This window comes from Manis javanica, chromosome 1, assembly GCF_040802235.1.
Source record: "Manis javanica isolate MJ-LG chromosome 1, MJ_LKY, whole genome shotgun sequence".
NCBI classification, from domain to species: Eukaryota; Metazoa; Chordata; class Mammalia; order Pholidota; family Manidae; genus Manis; species Manis javanica.
Window position 1 is genome coordinate 5,395,374 of NC_133156.1, and position 12,681 is coordinate 5,408,054.

Genomic DNA, 12,681 nt, shown 5'->3' on the forward strand with positions numbered 1-12,681 from the left:
ACATGTTGAAATATCAATTCATTGGTCCTCATTGAATATGCAATGTGTCCTGGCTCTGGTAGACATAGGATGCTCTCTGATTTATGGCAACACTGACTGGTTTCCTGGGACCTCCATTGTTATTGATGGATATGGGGGTAAGGTTATTAGAATGAAACAAGCCTTAATCCCATTAGGAATAGGGCATCTACCCCCAAAAGAGTATAGTCTGTACATATTTCCAATTCCCAAATATATTTTGGGCATAGATATTCTGTAGGGCCTAAGGTCATAGACCACTGCAAGTGAGTTCAGGTGGATACGTGTGGTGGAAGCAGTTCTGAGGGGACATGCTAAGCACCTGCTCAGAGCTTTGCCTGTCCTTTGTCAGGTGAAAATTCCCAAACAATAAAAATTTTCTTGAGGGCAGAAAGAAATTGGAGAAACCATCCAGGCACTGGAAATGGTGGGCATTATAAAGCCTACTCAAACCCCTTTTAATTCCCCAGAGTGGCCATTGAAAATACCAGATGGCACCTTGCATATGACCATGGATTACAGAGAATAGAGTAAAATCATTACCCCCTGCATGCTGCTGTCCCCTCTATAGCAGCCTTTATGGACACCTCAGTCATGAACTAGAGATATTTCATTATGTTGTGGATCCTGCTAATGCTTTCTTCTCTATTGACATACACGGGAAAGTCAGGAGCAGTTTGATTTAATGTGGAAAGGCCAGCAGTGGACATTCACTGTCCATCCACATCGATATCTCTAGTCCCACCATTTGTCATGGATTTGTGGCCCAGGGCTTGGCAGCATGGGAGAAACCACAAATGGTGTGGCTGATCCACTATATTGATGATGTCATGCTTGCTTCTAATTCTCTTACAGACCTAGAAGGTGAAGCACCTAGACTGCTGCAACATCTATGGGAGGAAGGGGCCATGAACAGCACCAAGGCTCAGGGACTTGGTTTTTCAGTCTAGTTCTTGGGGGTTGTGGGGTCAGGAAAAAAAGTTATTCCAAAAGTAGTCATAGAAACTATCCAGGCTTTCCCTATACCTACAACTGTTGCAGTATTACAAGAGATATTGGGTTTTTTAGGCTACTGGAGACTGTTTATTCCACACTTGGTACAAAATCTGAAGTCCTTATACTATTTGGTATGAAAGGGTGTCAGGTGGGACTGGGCTGAGACATGTACTTTTTCTTACTGATGCATTGTGGGCAGTCAGGGCTGTGTATGCCTTGAGTGTGATAGGCATATCAAGGCCCTGTGAGCTGGATGTTCATGTGACTGAAGACAATTATGGCTTGGGCCTGTGGCCATGGCTTGAATGACACCACCAAACTATCGTATTCTGGTTACAACCCTGGGAAGAAGCAGAGGTCTGATACACCTCCATAGACAATCAAATGACTGACATGTACCATGTTTTGCTGGCTATGGAGTCCATCTGCAGAACAGCCCTGACAAAGGTAATAACCACTTAATCCATTCCTTGGTGGGTACAAAAGTGGGCACAAAGGTCATAGAGTGGTGTGGCATAGATGCCTACACTGGCCAAGTGGAGAACTATAATGCTTATATCAGTGCAAGGCAAGAAGAATTTTCTTTGGAGCCATTAGTAGCAGACAGCCATTATCAGGAGGGAAGTTGCATGGTACACAAATGGCTCCAGCCATGGACAGCCACTGAAATGAGGTGCCTTAGATTTCCATCCTAAGGCTGACACAATATGGATGGAATATAATGAAGGAAAGGCACAGTTGTGGACAGTATGGCTCAGGATCACCCAGGAGCTCTCCTCATTAGTTGTCTGCAGTGATGGCTGGGCCATCTACTGAGGCTTGACTCTGTGGCTACCAAAATTATACATGCAAACTGGCTGGCTGCTCACTGACCCCTTTAGGGGCATGAGCTGTAGGAAGACTTAGGGGCCTTTAGTGAAATTAAAACAATTATAGTATACCATGTGACAGGCCATTTACCACTGGCATCCCCAGGAAATGATGAAGCAGACACTTTGGTGCAGGTGCATTGGCTGGAAGGAAAGCTGGCTTCTGATGTGGCCAAATGGTTATATCAAAACTTTTTACGTGCAGGGCAGAAAACAATGTGGGCTGTAGCACATTTTGGGGGCCTGCCCTTGGCCTGTGAATAAGTCATAAGAGCCTGGTAAGAATGCATTATATACTCTAAAGGAGACTTACACCAAGTCCCACAGCAACATGAAACAATACATAAGGGGACAATGCCTCTCATCAGGTGGGAAATAGGTTATTTTGGGTCTCTGCCCATACCAGAGGTTATTGATATGCCATGACTAGTGTGGACACAGCTACTGGACTTATGGTTGCTTTTCCTATGCATTGCACAGACCATCAAATGACCAAAAGAGGCTTGGAGTTTCTCTTTGTAGTCTCTGACTGACTTCAGGTAACTGAGACTGATCAAGGCCCCCACTTTACTGGGTATGCACCATAAGAATGGGTACAAAAATTATGGATAAAATGGGAGTTTCAATTACCATATAATTCTATGTGGGGTGGGAAGCCACGATAGAGTTACAATGGTTTATTAAAATCTGGCCTGAATTCAGAGACCAGTAGTCTATGGCTATGGTGTGTCTGCTATGGGGAGTGTGACAGCATTTGAATGAGAAGCCATGGAACAGGGTATTGAGCCCAGTAAACATGCTAACACAGATTGATGCCTCTGCTGTACACCTGCAAGTACAAACCAAGGAGGAACTGAGGCCAAGATATGGCCACCAGAATAGCATCTTGTTGCCAGCACTGGTTGCAATAAGCCCTGGGGACAGTGTTCAGTAGTTGTGGCCTTGGACATTTTCACACAGGGATCAGCAGTGACTGGCCCTTCTGGCATCTTGGGGACTAGGCCTGGAAGCTGGCATCCTGTGAATTCCAGGAGTAACAGCACAGTGTTCCCCAAGGATATGGTAGTGTACCTAATGGCCAGAAGGTAAGAGCATCTTACAGGGAGTTTTGTTTTATCTTTATGGCCAGTGCATATGCCTTCAGCAGCACTATATATAGACCCCTCAAAAACCCTCAAAGGGAGAGGGAGAATGTGTTGTGTACCAAACCCATCAGTACCCCCTTCCTGCCACAGTCTTATCACAGGACCACATGCATCCTACCTGACGGACAAAATTTGCCTATGTTGGCATCATTAAAACATGTGTCTTATCACTGTTAAGTTTAATCTCCTCTAAAGTCTTTGTGGATTGGGCACACACCCTAGCAAAAACTGCTGCTGGCTGAGTGTGCACAGAGCTGCCTACTGCTCCACTACTAGCCTCCGGTGGAAAGTGCGAGTCATAGACCCATCCCATCTGAGGCTTACGTAAAACTGTTTTGAATACAGCTGCTGGCAATTAATCTCCTCAGGCTTGAGGAACAAAAAATAATAATTTTGTTGTTATCTGTATCATGATTTCTGTTATTATTTGTATGTTGTTATAGCCTCTATTGCTATTTTGGGATCTGGTTACAACGCTCAGCTTTCTCATACAGGGATCATCATGGAAGATTGAAAGCATATAGATCATGAGGCAAGAATTCTGAAGGGGTGTAGCATAGGGAAAAGGAAATTTTATGGCCAGGATTCTCACCTCTCCTGATTCTAATATTGCCCATTGCATACATACAAGGCTGCTTACATATCCCTTGGATAAAAACTGTTTATCATTCAATAAAGCCTCCCAGAACAAACTGTCAGTCACAGAACTACCAGCCCAGGGGAGGTGAATGCACAGTGGAAGGAAACACACAAGCCCCTGGATGTGATTGGTCAGCTGTCAGTCAGTCATCATAAAGGCTGGCCCACAGAGGCCCACTGAGTGCCAGGAGGCTTGCAGAGGGAAGCCTCGGAGAACTGTGGAAGGATGCAGGAGAGTGAAGCCCTGGAAGCGTGGGGCTGGGAAGGGAGAAGAGAGCCCCACGCTGGGAAGCATGAGAGAAAGCAGAGGCTGTAGCTGGGCCAGAGATGGAGAAAAGTGTTCACTGTTCGTACACAGCAGGATGACTACCATGAAAATAAAGCTGGTATGAGGCCCTTTTTACCCCCAACATTCTGATGTCATTATTTTGTCTCTCCAAATTCATAGTGAACTTGTCTGGAGTGGGGAACACCCCGCTTGGAGGAACAGCAGAGGTGTAAAAAACGTCAACAGACTTAATGTGAAAACTGGTTTCATACTTTCCTCTATAATTAAATTGTGTAAATGGCTTAGTTACCAAGTGTATTTTTTCCAAACTCATGATTATTCCTCAGGTACTCTAGGGAAAAATGTGTGGCACTATATATGTAATTTGAAATGAAATTACTTTAACAAATTCAAATTTCCCATCTTAACCCCAGGAGAAGGGGGTTCCCTGCTTGGGAAAAGTTCTTTATTAATTTCATGAGACCAAAGGAAGGTATATGGGCCAGAAGTTGGGAATTAAAGGATTTATTCTCATGGCTCAGTCTCTCCTGGCTCACATGGGTCACTGTCCCCTCTCTATTGGCTCCCAAGCTCGCTCTCTCTGGCCATACTACTCCCAGCCCACCTCCCACGACAAGAGGAATTCTGTGAGAATGTCCTTGGTGACTGGTGGATGCTTGACCGACTTGTACCAGGAACAGAGGGGAGGACAGAATGGCTGTTTCCTCTTCACCCCTACCCTGGACCAGCAAATCTGTGACTGACAAGCTGTTCTAGGCAATACATCCCATAGATATGCAAACAGGATACCTATTAAGGCCAGGCAGGAATCCTGGTCAGAAAGTCCCAATTTTCTCCACAACCCACTCCTCCAGGCTTCTTGCCTCATAAGCTATGCACCCACAGTCTTCTGCAATTGTCCCTGTGCAAGAAAGCTAGGGCACTGTAACCAGACTAAGAATCAGGATTCAAGAGAACAGAGAGCCATAAGCCCTTCACAGGGGCTTTGGTGAGGGCTTCCTTGCATAGTCATGATTGACTAAATTACTGGCCATTAACTGATGAAGCCTCCACCCCTGCCCTTGGGTGGGGTCCCAAAGTCTCTCATCAATATGATAGGACACCCATTTTACATTTAAGACTCTGCAGTGTTTTCAGGAACTGTGGATAAGGAACAAATATATCTTGTAAATATATATTTCTTATGACTCATTGCATCTCAGTCCACCCCCTTGCCTTCAAACACTGATTCCTTACAGTAAAAGGAACGCACCTGTCACAGCACTTACATCTGGTGTGTCATTTCTACAGGAGTTAGAATAGGATCGATGCAAGTAGGCCTGACATTCCAAGGAGCATGTGTGATGTGGGGGCAGACTTAAAGAGGTGGCTCACTTGTCCTGTAAAAGTCTTATGACCAGAGTCTCTCCCAGAGGAATGTGATTCTGGTTTGCAGGCTGTCATTCAACCTTGTCGGGTTCCAAAAGCAGAGGTGGTCTTGGCAAACATATAACTTCAGCCTTGAGGGTATCTAATATGCTTTTGCTAAAAGATATTCTCTGCCTTGAGCCTCTTTTCAGGTATTAATAAATCTTGGATATCCCTCATTGCATAACCCACTGATTCATCCTTTTATACTCAGCTATAATTTCTTCTCTCCATTTGTCATTTCTCTTTACCCAGGCATTTCCCCCTGTGGAAGGGATGTTAGGTCTGGCTACTGTGCTGGCCCAGATTGATGGCAGCAAAAATACCAGCCTAGAAGTGCCTCCTCTCAATCCACTCCCGTTCCTGGAAGGCGGGGTTACACAGGAACAGAACTAGTCAGCTGTCCCGGCTGCTAGGAAGCACAGCTGCACCACCAGCCCCAACACGGCTAGAAGGGATGAAGGCACAATCCATCCCAACAGAGCATTAGGAATTCTGGCATAAAGATTTATTATAAACACACAAATAACAGAAATTATGATACAGATAATGAGAAAACCATGACAATCCTCAAGCCTGAGGATCCAGCTGCATTCAAAGTGCTTCCCAGATTGCATCCATGGCTTGCACAGTCCATGCGGGACCAGCAGCTGGACTGACAGGGAGCTCAGGCCTGTCAGCGAGCAGCAGCTGTGGCTAGGGGTGTTCCTGTTCACAGGAATGTAGAAGAGATTAACCTAAAGGGCAATAAGACATCGTTTTAATGACACCATAGGCAAATCTTGTCCATTAGGTAGGAAGCATGCAAGAGATTGGTCCTGGGAAAGGACAGGGCATGACTCAAGTCCTGTCCTGGTCTAGCATAAAAGACCTTCACCCTTCTCCCTGTGGGAGTTACTGATGGATTGATATGTAGGACGATGGGAGGCACATTCTCTGGCCACAGTGATAAGACAAAACTCCCCAGTAAGATGCTCTTATATTCCAGCCATTTTGGGTACAGTACTGTAATCTTTCGGGGCCACTCTCCTGTTCCTCCAGAAACACATGGGAGGCCAGCCTCCAGGCCTTTTCCCCAAGGTTCCAGAAGGGCCAGCAATCACTGGTCCCCGTGTCAAAATATCCAAGGCCACATCCACTCAACAGAGTCTCCAGGGTTTAGTGCTGTTGGTGCTAGCAGCAAGATGTTATTCTGGTGGGCAAACCACGGCTGCAGCAATTCCTCCTTGGTTTGTGTGTGCAGTTGATCTGATGCCCTTTCATACCAAATGGCATAAGGGTCTCAGAATTTATGCCAAGTGCAGGATAAACACTCTCCAGTAGCCTACAAGACCCAAAACCTCTTGCAATACTGCCACACTTCTAGCAAGATTTTACTGGGCTTCCCATCTAACTTTTATCTTTCACTGACTTTATCAAATCAGTCCCCATCTGGGCCCTTGAGGCCTTCACAGGGCCCTTTGAGCCTTTTCTCTCAGTAGATGACCATATTTCCTTCTGTGCTCTCATTGTTTATATCTCTCCCAGATCTGCTACAAACAAGTAACCTCATTTATGGGTTGCCATAAGTTAGGGCAAGAATAGTCACTAGGGACCCAAAGAGTGATGGGGGTGGGCTTTTGAAGCACCAGATTTCTCATTCCCATGGTAAAAACTCCTCTTCTGGGTCCTGATGTCCAGGAGGAACACTGTGGTCATGTTCCTGGTGATGGCTAGGTGCTTGACCAGTTAAATACCAGGAACAGGGTGGAGGAAAGAATGGGTGTTTCCTCTGCACCCCTACCCTAGACTGGCAAACCCATGACTGACCAGCCACACTCTGTAATGCATCCCATAGATATGTAAACAGGACACCTTTTAAGGCCAAGTGGGAATCCTCATCAGAAAGTTCCATTTTCCCCACAGCATCTATGATACGGAAATTTCCAAGTATTTGTGATCCAAGGTTGGGAAAACTTTGGAAAGGTAGGAAAATTGACAAAGGGAAAAATTGTCTATATAAAAGGCATAACAGTAACTTAAGTTAGTTATAAATAGTATAGAGAGGTTACAATCAAATAAATGGAAATATAAGAAAATAAAAAGAAGGAGCAAGCTCTGTGTCTAAAATCTAATCAAAGCATAGCAATTTCTGGTGTGAGGCTTTGACCCATAAAACCATGAAAACTTCTTCATCCCCAGGAGAACTGACCTTACACAACAGACATCCCAATTAATCTTCCTAGAGCCATTTTTATGTCTTCGTTCCTCAGAGTGTAGATGAAGGGGTTCAGCACGGGCATCACCAGAGTGTAGATGAAGGGGTTCAGCACGGGCATCACCAGAGTGTACATCACTGAGGATGCTGCGCTTGAATGGGAGCTCTGGGTAGCCGCAGAGCTAAGGTCCAACCCTAGCATCGTACAATAAAATAGGGGCACAACAGAGAGGTGAGATACATAGGTGGAAAATGCATTATACTCTCCCTGAGCTGATGAGATTCCACATATGGAAGAGATTATCTTAGAGTAAGAGTAAAGGATTCCAGCAAAGGGATTGCCACCCAGCAGGACAGCTGCAAAGTACATCACCAGGTTATTAAGAAAGGTGTTTGAACAGGCAAGTTGGATCATCTCATTGAGCTCACAAAAGAAGTGAGGGATTTCTGAGTTTGTACAGAGGAAAGGTGCAACATCATTAAGATATGTAACAAGGAATTCAGGAAACTAATGATCCAGGACACCAGGACCAGAGGTCCACAGATCCAGGGGCTCATGATGACCATGTAGTGCAGGGGGTGGCAGATGGCCACATACCTGTCATAGGCCATTATGGTCAGGAGAAAGACATCAAACACTGCCAAGAGTATAATAAAATAAATCTGGATGATGCAGCCTTCATAGTGACAGCTTTGTTCTGTGTCTGGATGATCCACAGCATCTTGGGGATGGTGGTGGAGGTGAAGCAGATGTCCACAAAGGACAAGTCAGAGAGGAAGAAGTACATGGGTGTGTGCAGGTGGGAGTCTGAGCTGACAGCCAGGATGAAGAGCAGGTTCCCAAACACAGTGATCAGGTACATGGAGAGGAAAAGTCCAAATATGAGGGGTTCAGTTCTGGTTCCTCTGAAAATCCCAGAAGAAAAAATTCAGAGGTTTGGGTGTCATTTCCTGGTTCCCCATGGTGGAGATAACTTCCAGGAAAGAGGGAAATAACATGACTAATCTTCACGCAAACTTGCATCATTCGTTCATAGTTGAAATGCTACAATTGGTATTTTGCAGTCAAGAAGCTAATTTTAATATTTTGTGCATGGTCCTTGTTAGGGAGTCCCTTGAGTCTTTTTTATATGAAAATTTTGGCCCAATAAGCTTTTTGTCTGGGAAGTCATGCCCTTTACAGTTTTAATGTGAAATTCTTCAGTATTCTGTGAATATATATTGAGTGCTGACTGTGACAGGGTGTTCTATTTTCCACTGTTATTCAGGCAAGGTCTGCAAACAAGTTGACAACTGAACAGACACTTCATGTAAGAGAGGGGGGAAGATGGAAGTCTAGATGGAGAAGTGTGTGCTCAGCAGAGAATGGCCAATGCCAAGGCCATGAAGAAGGTGCTTGTTTCAAGTGTTCAGGTCAAGAAAGGTGAAGCTGGTGTTGCAAGGTGAATAGAGATGAGGGAGGGTGATGAGCGGTGGTGTCAGACGTGGTGAAAAGGCAAGTGGTCCTAAAAGATCAAAGCAGAGGGATTCCCTCAACCACACTGCCTCTTGTGCTCTTGTTGCAAAGACATCCATGAATTGAAACAGATCCCCTACTTAACACCTTTTCTTGACTGAGTGCTGGCACCTGTATTGTACGAGTCACCATGGAATATATGAGTCCGGGTGCCCCTGTCCTGAGGATGGCTCAAACTCCACAATCACACACATACTCACACAAAGGTATGCAGCTCACAATGGTATGCTGAGTGCATTATTTCCATGTGTTTCTCAGCCCCAGGTTTACTGATTACTCTAAGAATGGACCCAACCCAAATGGCTCAGATCAATGATCTTTCACTGTGATGTAGAAGTTGTTACAAGGATTTCCAATTCTTAGGCTTCCCATGAAAAATTAAACTTGGGTCTCTCTATTGGGAACACCATTTACTATCACATATTTAATGAAACAAAAATGTGTTCAAGAGGCTCTCTTGTCCCCTCCTGTCGTGAGCCGGGAGCTCTGTCTGTCCTCTCACTGCATCTCTCAATAAAAGTCCCCCTGGCTCTCCTACCTTGACTGTTTTTAAAGAAAATGTGTTCAATAAACAGAGAGAGATAGAGACACAGAGAGTCAGAGGCATGAAATGGATGAGGAGGAAAAGTTATCTTAAAAGCCCAGGCAGTCCCTGATAGACCAGGAGGGAGAATAAGTTTAATTAGTTCTGGTAGCCATCCAACCCTGATTACTTTCCTAAAAATATTAAGAGAACACAAAGAAAAAAGTAGTGATGTCTTTGGTGTCAAACACCCTACCTAGTGTACATCCAGGAGAAGGTGAGCAAAGTGATAAAACCAACACTTCTCAAAGGAAAATACACAGTACAACCAACGTAGGGAATTTTTAATATCAAGCACTAGAATACTTGTTTTCCCTATGCCTACCCCATAATTATTTGACAGTTCATTTTTTTCACTAATACACAGTTTATTTTACTTCCAAAATTATTCAATTCTCATTTTACATTCGTATTAAATTTATCCTATAGACAAGGGTTGTAAGGACTGATTTTTGGACATTTTATCTCAAGGAAGTAATCTCCAGGGGCAAATGTATACAGTTAACCTACTGACTTTTCTTTGGAAGTCTTAGTAAAATGGAGACATTGTAAATGATTTATTAAAATTGAAAAATTTTTAACACTTGGAATATTTGCTTGACCAAAGGAGAATTATTTTATGGGAGGTTAATCACACTTGATTTGTTATATTTCTTATATTATTATTATTGCTGTTATTAGACTTGCTAGTTTTTATCCTTCCAATCTTTCCTTCCTAGAACCCAATTAGTGATCAGATTTGGGGTGTTCCATTAACTGAGTGTCCATCACCCTTGTCCACTTGAATGCATGAGATCATAGTGCCTGCCATTTGTTTCTCCTTAACGTGAACATAAACTCCTTGCCACAGTAAATTATTCTCTTTTCAGCATTGGTTGAGACTGTGAAATCTGAAAATTCACTTTGGGATACCACCACAATACCTCACAAAGTTAACAGAGATGTCACATTAGCAAAGGAATAACTTATTCTATCAAATTACTGTGTGTGTAAGGTGCACATGCACAAATGTAATGGTCATATATAAAACAATTCCATATTAAACACTGAATTTCACAAATTTTCCTTTATATTTGAAACTCTGTCATAAACTAATGAACCTATTCCAAAATACCTACTCAATCATGAGAAAATAAGAGGGGAGATCGAAATTATTTGCTTTCAATTTGAAAATTTGGAGTTATGATGAGGCACAGCTAACATACTATACTTAAAGTCTTAAAAGTATTTACTTTTCTTTGTTATCATTAATCTACAATTACATGAAAAACATTATGTCTACTAGATTCTCCCCTTCACCAAGTCTCCCCCACAAACCCCATTACAGTCACTGTCCATCAGCGTAGTAAGATGCTGTAGAATCACTACTTCTTTTCTCTGTGTTGCACAGCCCTCCCCTTTCCCCTACCCCCCCACATTATACCTGCTAATAATAATACCCTCTTTCTTCTTACCACCCCTTATCCCTCCCTTCCCTCCCATTCTCCCCAGTCCCTTTCCCTTTGGTAACTGTTAGTCCCTTCTTGGGTTCTGTGATTCTGCTGCTGTTTTGTTTCTTCAGCTTTTCTTTGTTCTTATACTCCACAGATGAGTGAAATCATTTGGTACTTGTCTTTCTCTGCCTGGATTATTTCACTGAGCATAATACCCTCTAGCTCCATCCATGTTGTTGCAAATGGTAGGATTTGTTTTCTTCTTATGGCTGAATAATATTCCATTGTGTAAATGTACCACACCTTCTTTATCCATTCATCTACTGATGGACACTTAGGTTGATTCCATTTCTTGGCTAGTGTAAATAGTGCTTCAAAAAACATAGGGGTGCATCTGTCATTTTCAAACTGGGGTGCTGCATTCTTAGGGTAAATTCCAGAAGTGGAATTCCTGGTTCAAATGGCATTTCTATTTTGAGCATTCTGAGAAACCTCCGTACTGCTTTCCACAATGGTTGAACTAATTTACATTCCCACCAGCAGTGTAGGAGAGTTCCCCTTTCTCCACAACCTCGCCAACATTTGTCGTTGTTTGTCTTTTCAATGATGGCAATCCTTACTGGTGTGAGGTGATATCTCATTGTGGTTTTAATTTGCATTTCTCTGATGATTTGCAATGTGGAGCATCTTTTCATGTGCGTGTTGGCCATCTGGATTTCTTCTTTGGAGAACTGTTTGTTCAGCTCCTCTGCCCATTTTTAATTGGATTATTTGCTTTTTGTTTGTTGAGGTGCATGAGCTCTTCATATATTTTGGATGCCAAGTCTTTATCAGATCTGTCATTTATGAATATATTCTCCCATACTTAGGGTACCTTTTTTGTTCTCTTCATGGTGTCCTTTGCTGTACAGAAGCTTTTCAGCTTGATGTAGTCCCACTTGTTCATTTTTGCTTCTGTTTTCCTTGCCCGGGGAGATATGTTCATGAAGAAGTCACTCATGTTTATGTCCAAGAGATTTTTGCCTCTGTTTTTTTTCTAAGAGTTTTATGGTTTCATGACTTACATTCGGGTCTTTGATCCATTTCAAATTTACTTTTGTGTATGGTGTTAGTGAGTGATCCAGTTTCATTCTCTTACATGTAGCTGTCCAGTTTTGCCAGCACCATCTGTTGAAGAGGCTGTCATTTAACCATTGTATGTCCATGGCTACTTTATTGTATATTAATTGACCATATATGTTTGGGTTAATATCTGGAGTCTCTATTCTGTTCCACTGTTCTGTGGCTCTGTTCATGTGCCAGTACCAAATTGTCTTGATTACTATGGCTTTGTAGTAGAGCTTGAAGTTGGGGAGTGGGATCCCCCTCCACTTTGTTCTTCTTTCTCAGGATTGCTTTGGCTATTCAGGGTCTTTGGTGTTTCCATATGAATTTTAGAACTATTTGTTCCAGTTTGTTGAAGAATGTTGTCAATAATTTGATAGTGATTGCATCGAATGTGTATATTGCTTTGGGCAGGATGGCCATTTTGACGATATTAATTCTGCCTAGCCAGGAACATGGGATGAGTTTCCATTTGTTAGTGTCCT

At 43.1% G+C, this 12,681-nt stretch overlaps 1 pseudogene; it reads right to left on the reverse strand.

Annotated features, from left to right (window-relative positions):
- Positions 1-7,555: 7,555 nt before the first annotated feature.
- On the reverse strand, positions 7,556-8,551 carry LOC108402728 (olfactory receptor-like protein OLF4; annotated as a pseudogene).
- Positions 8,552-12,681: the final 4,130 nt, after the last annotated feature.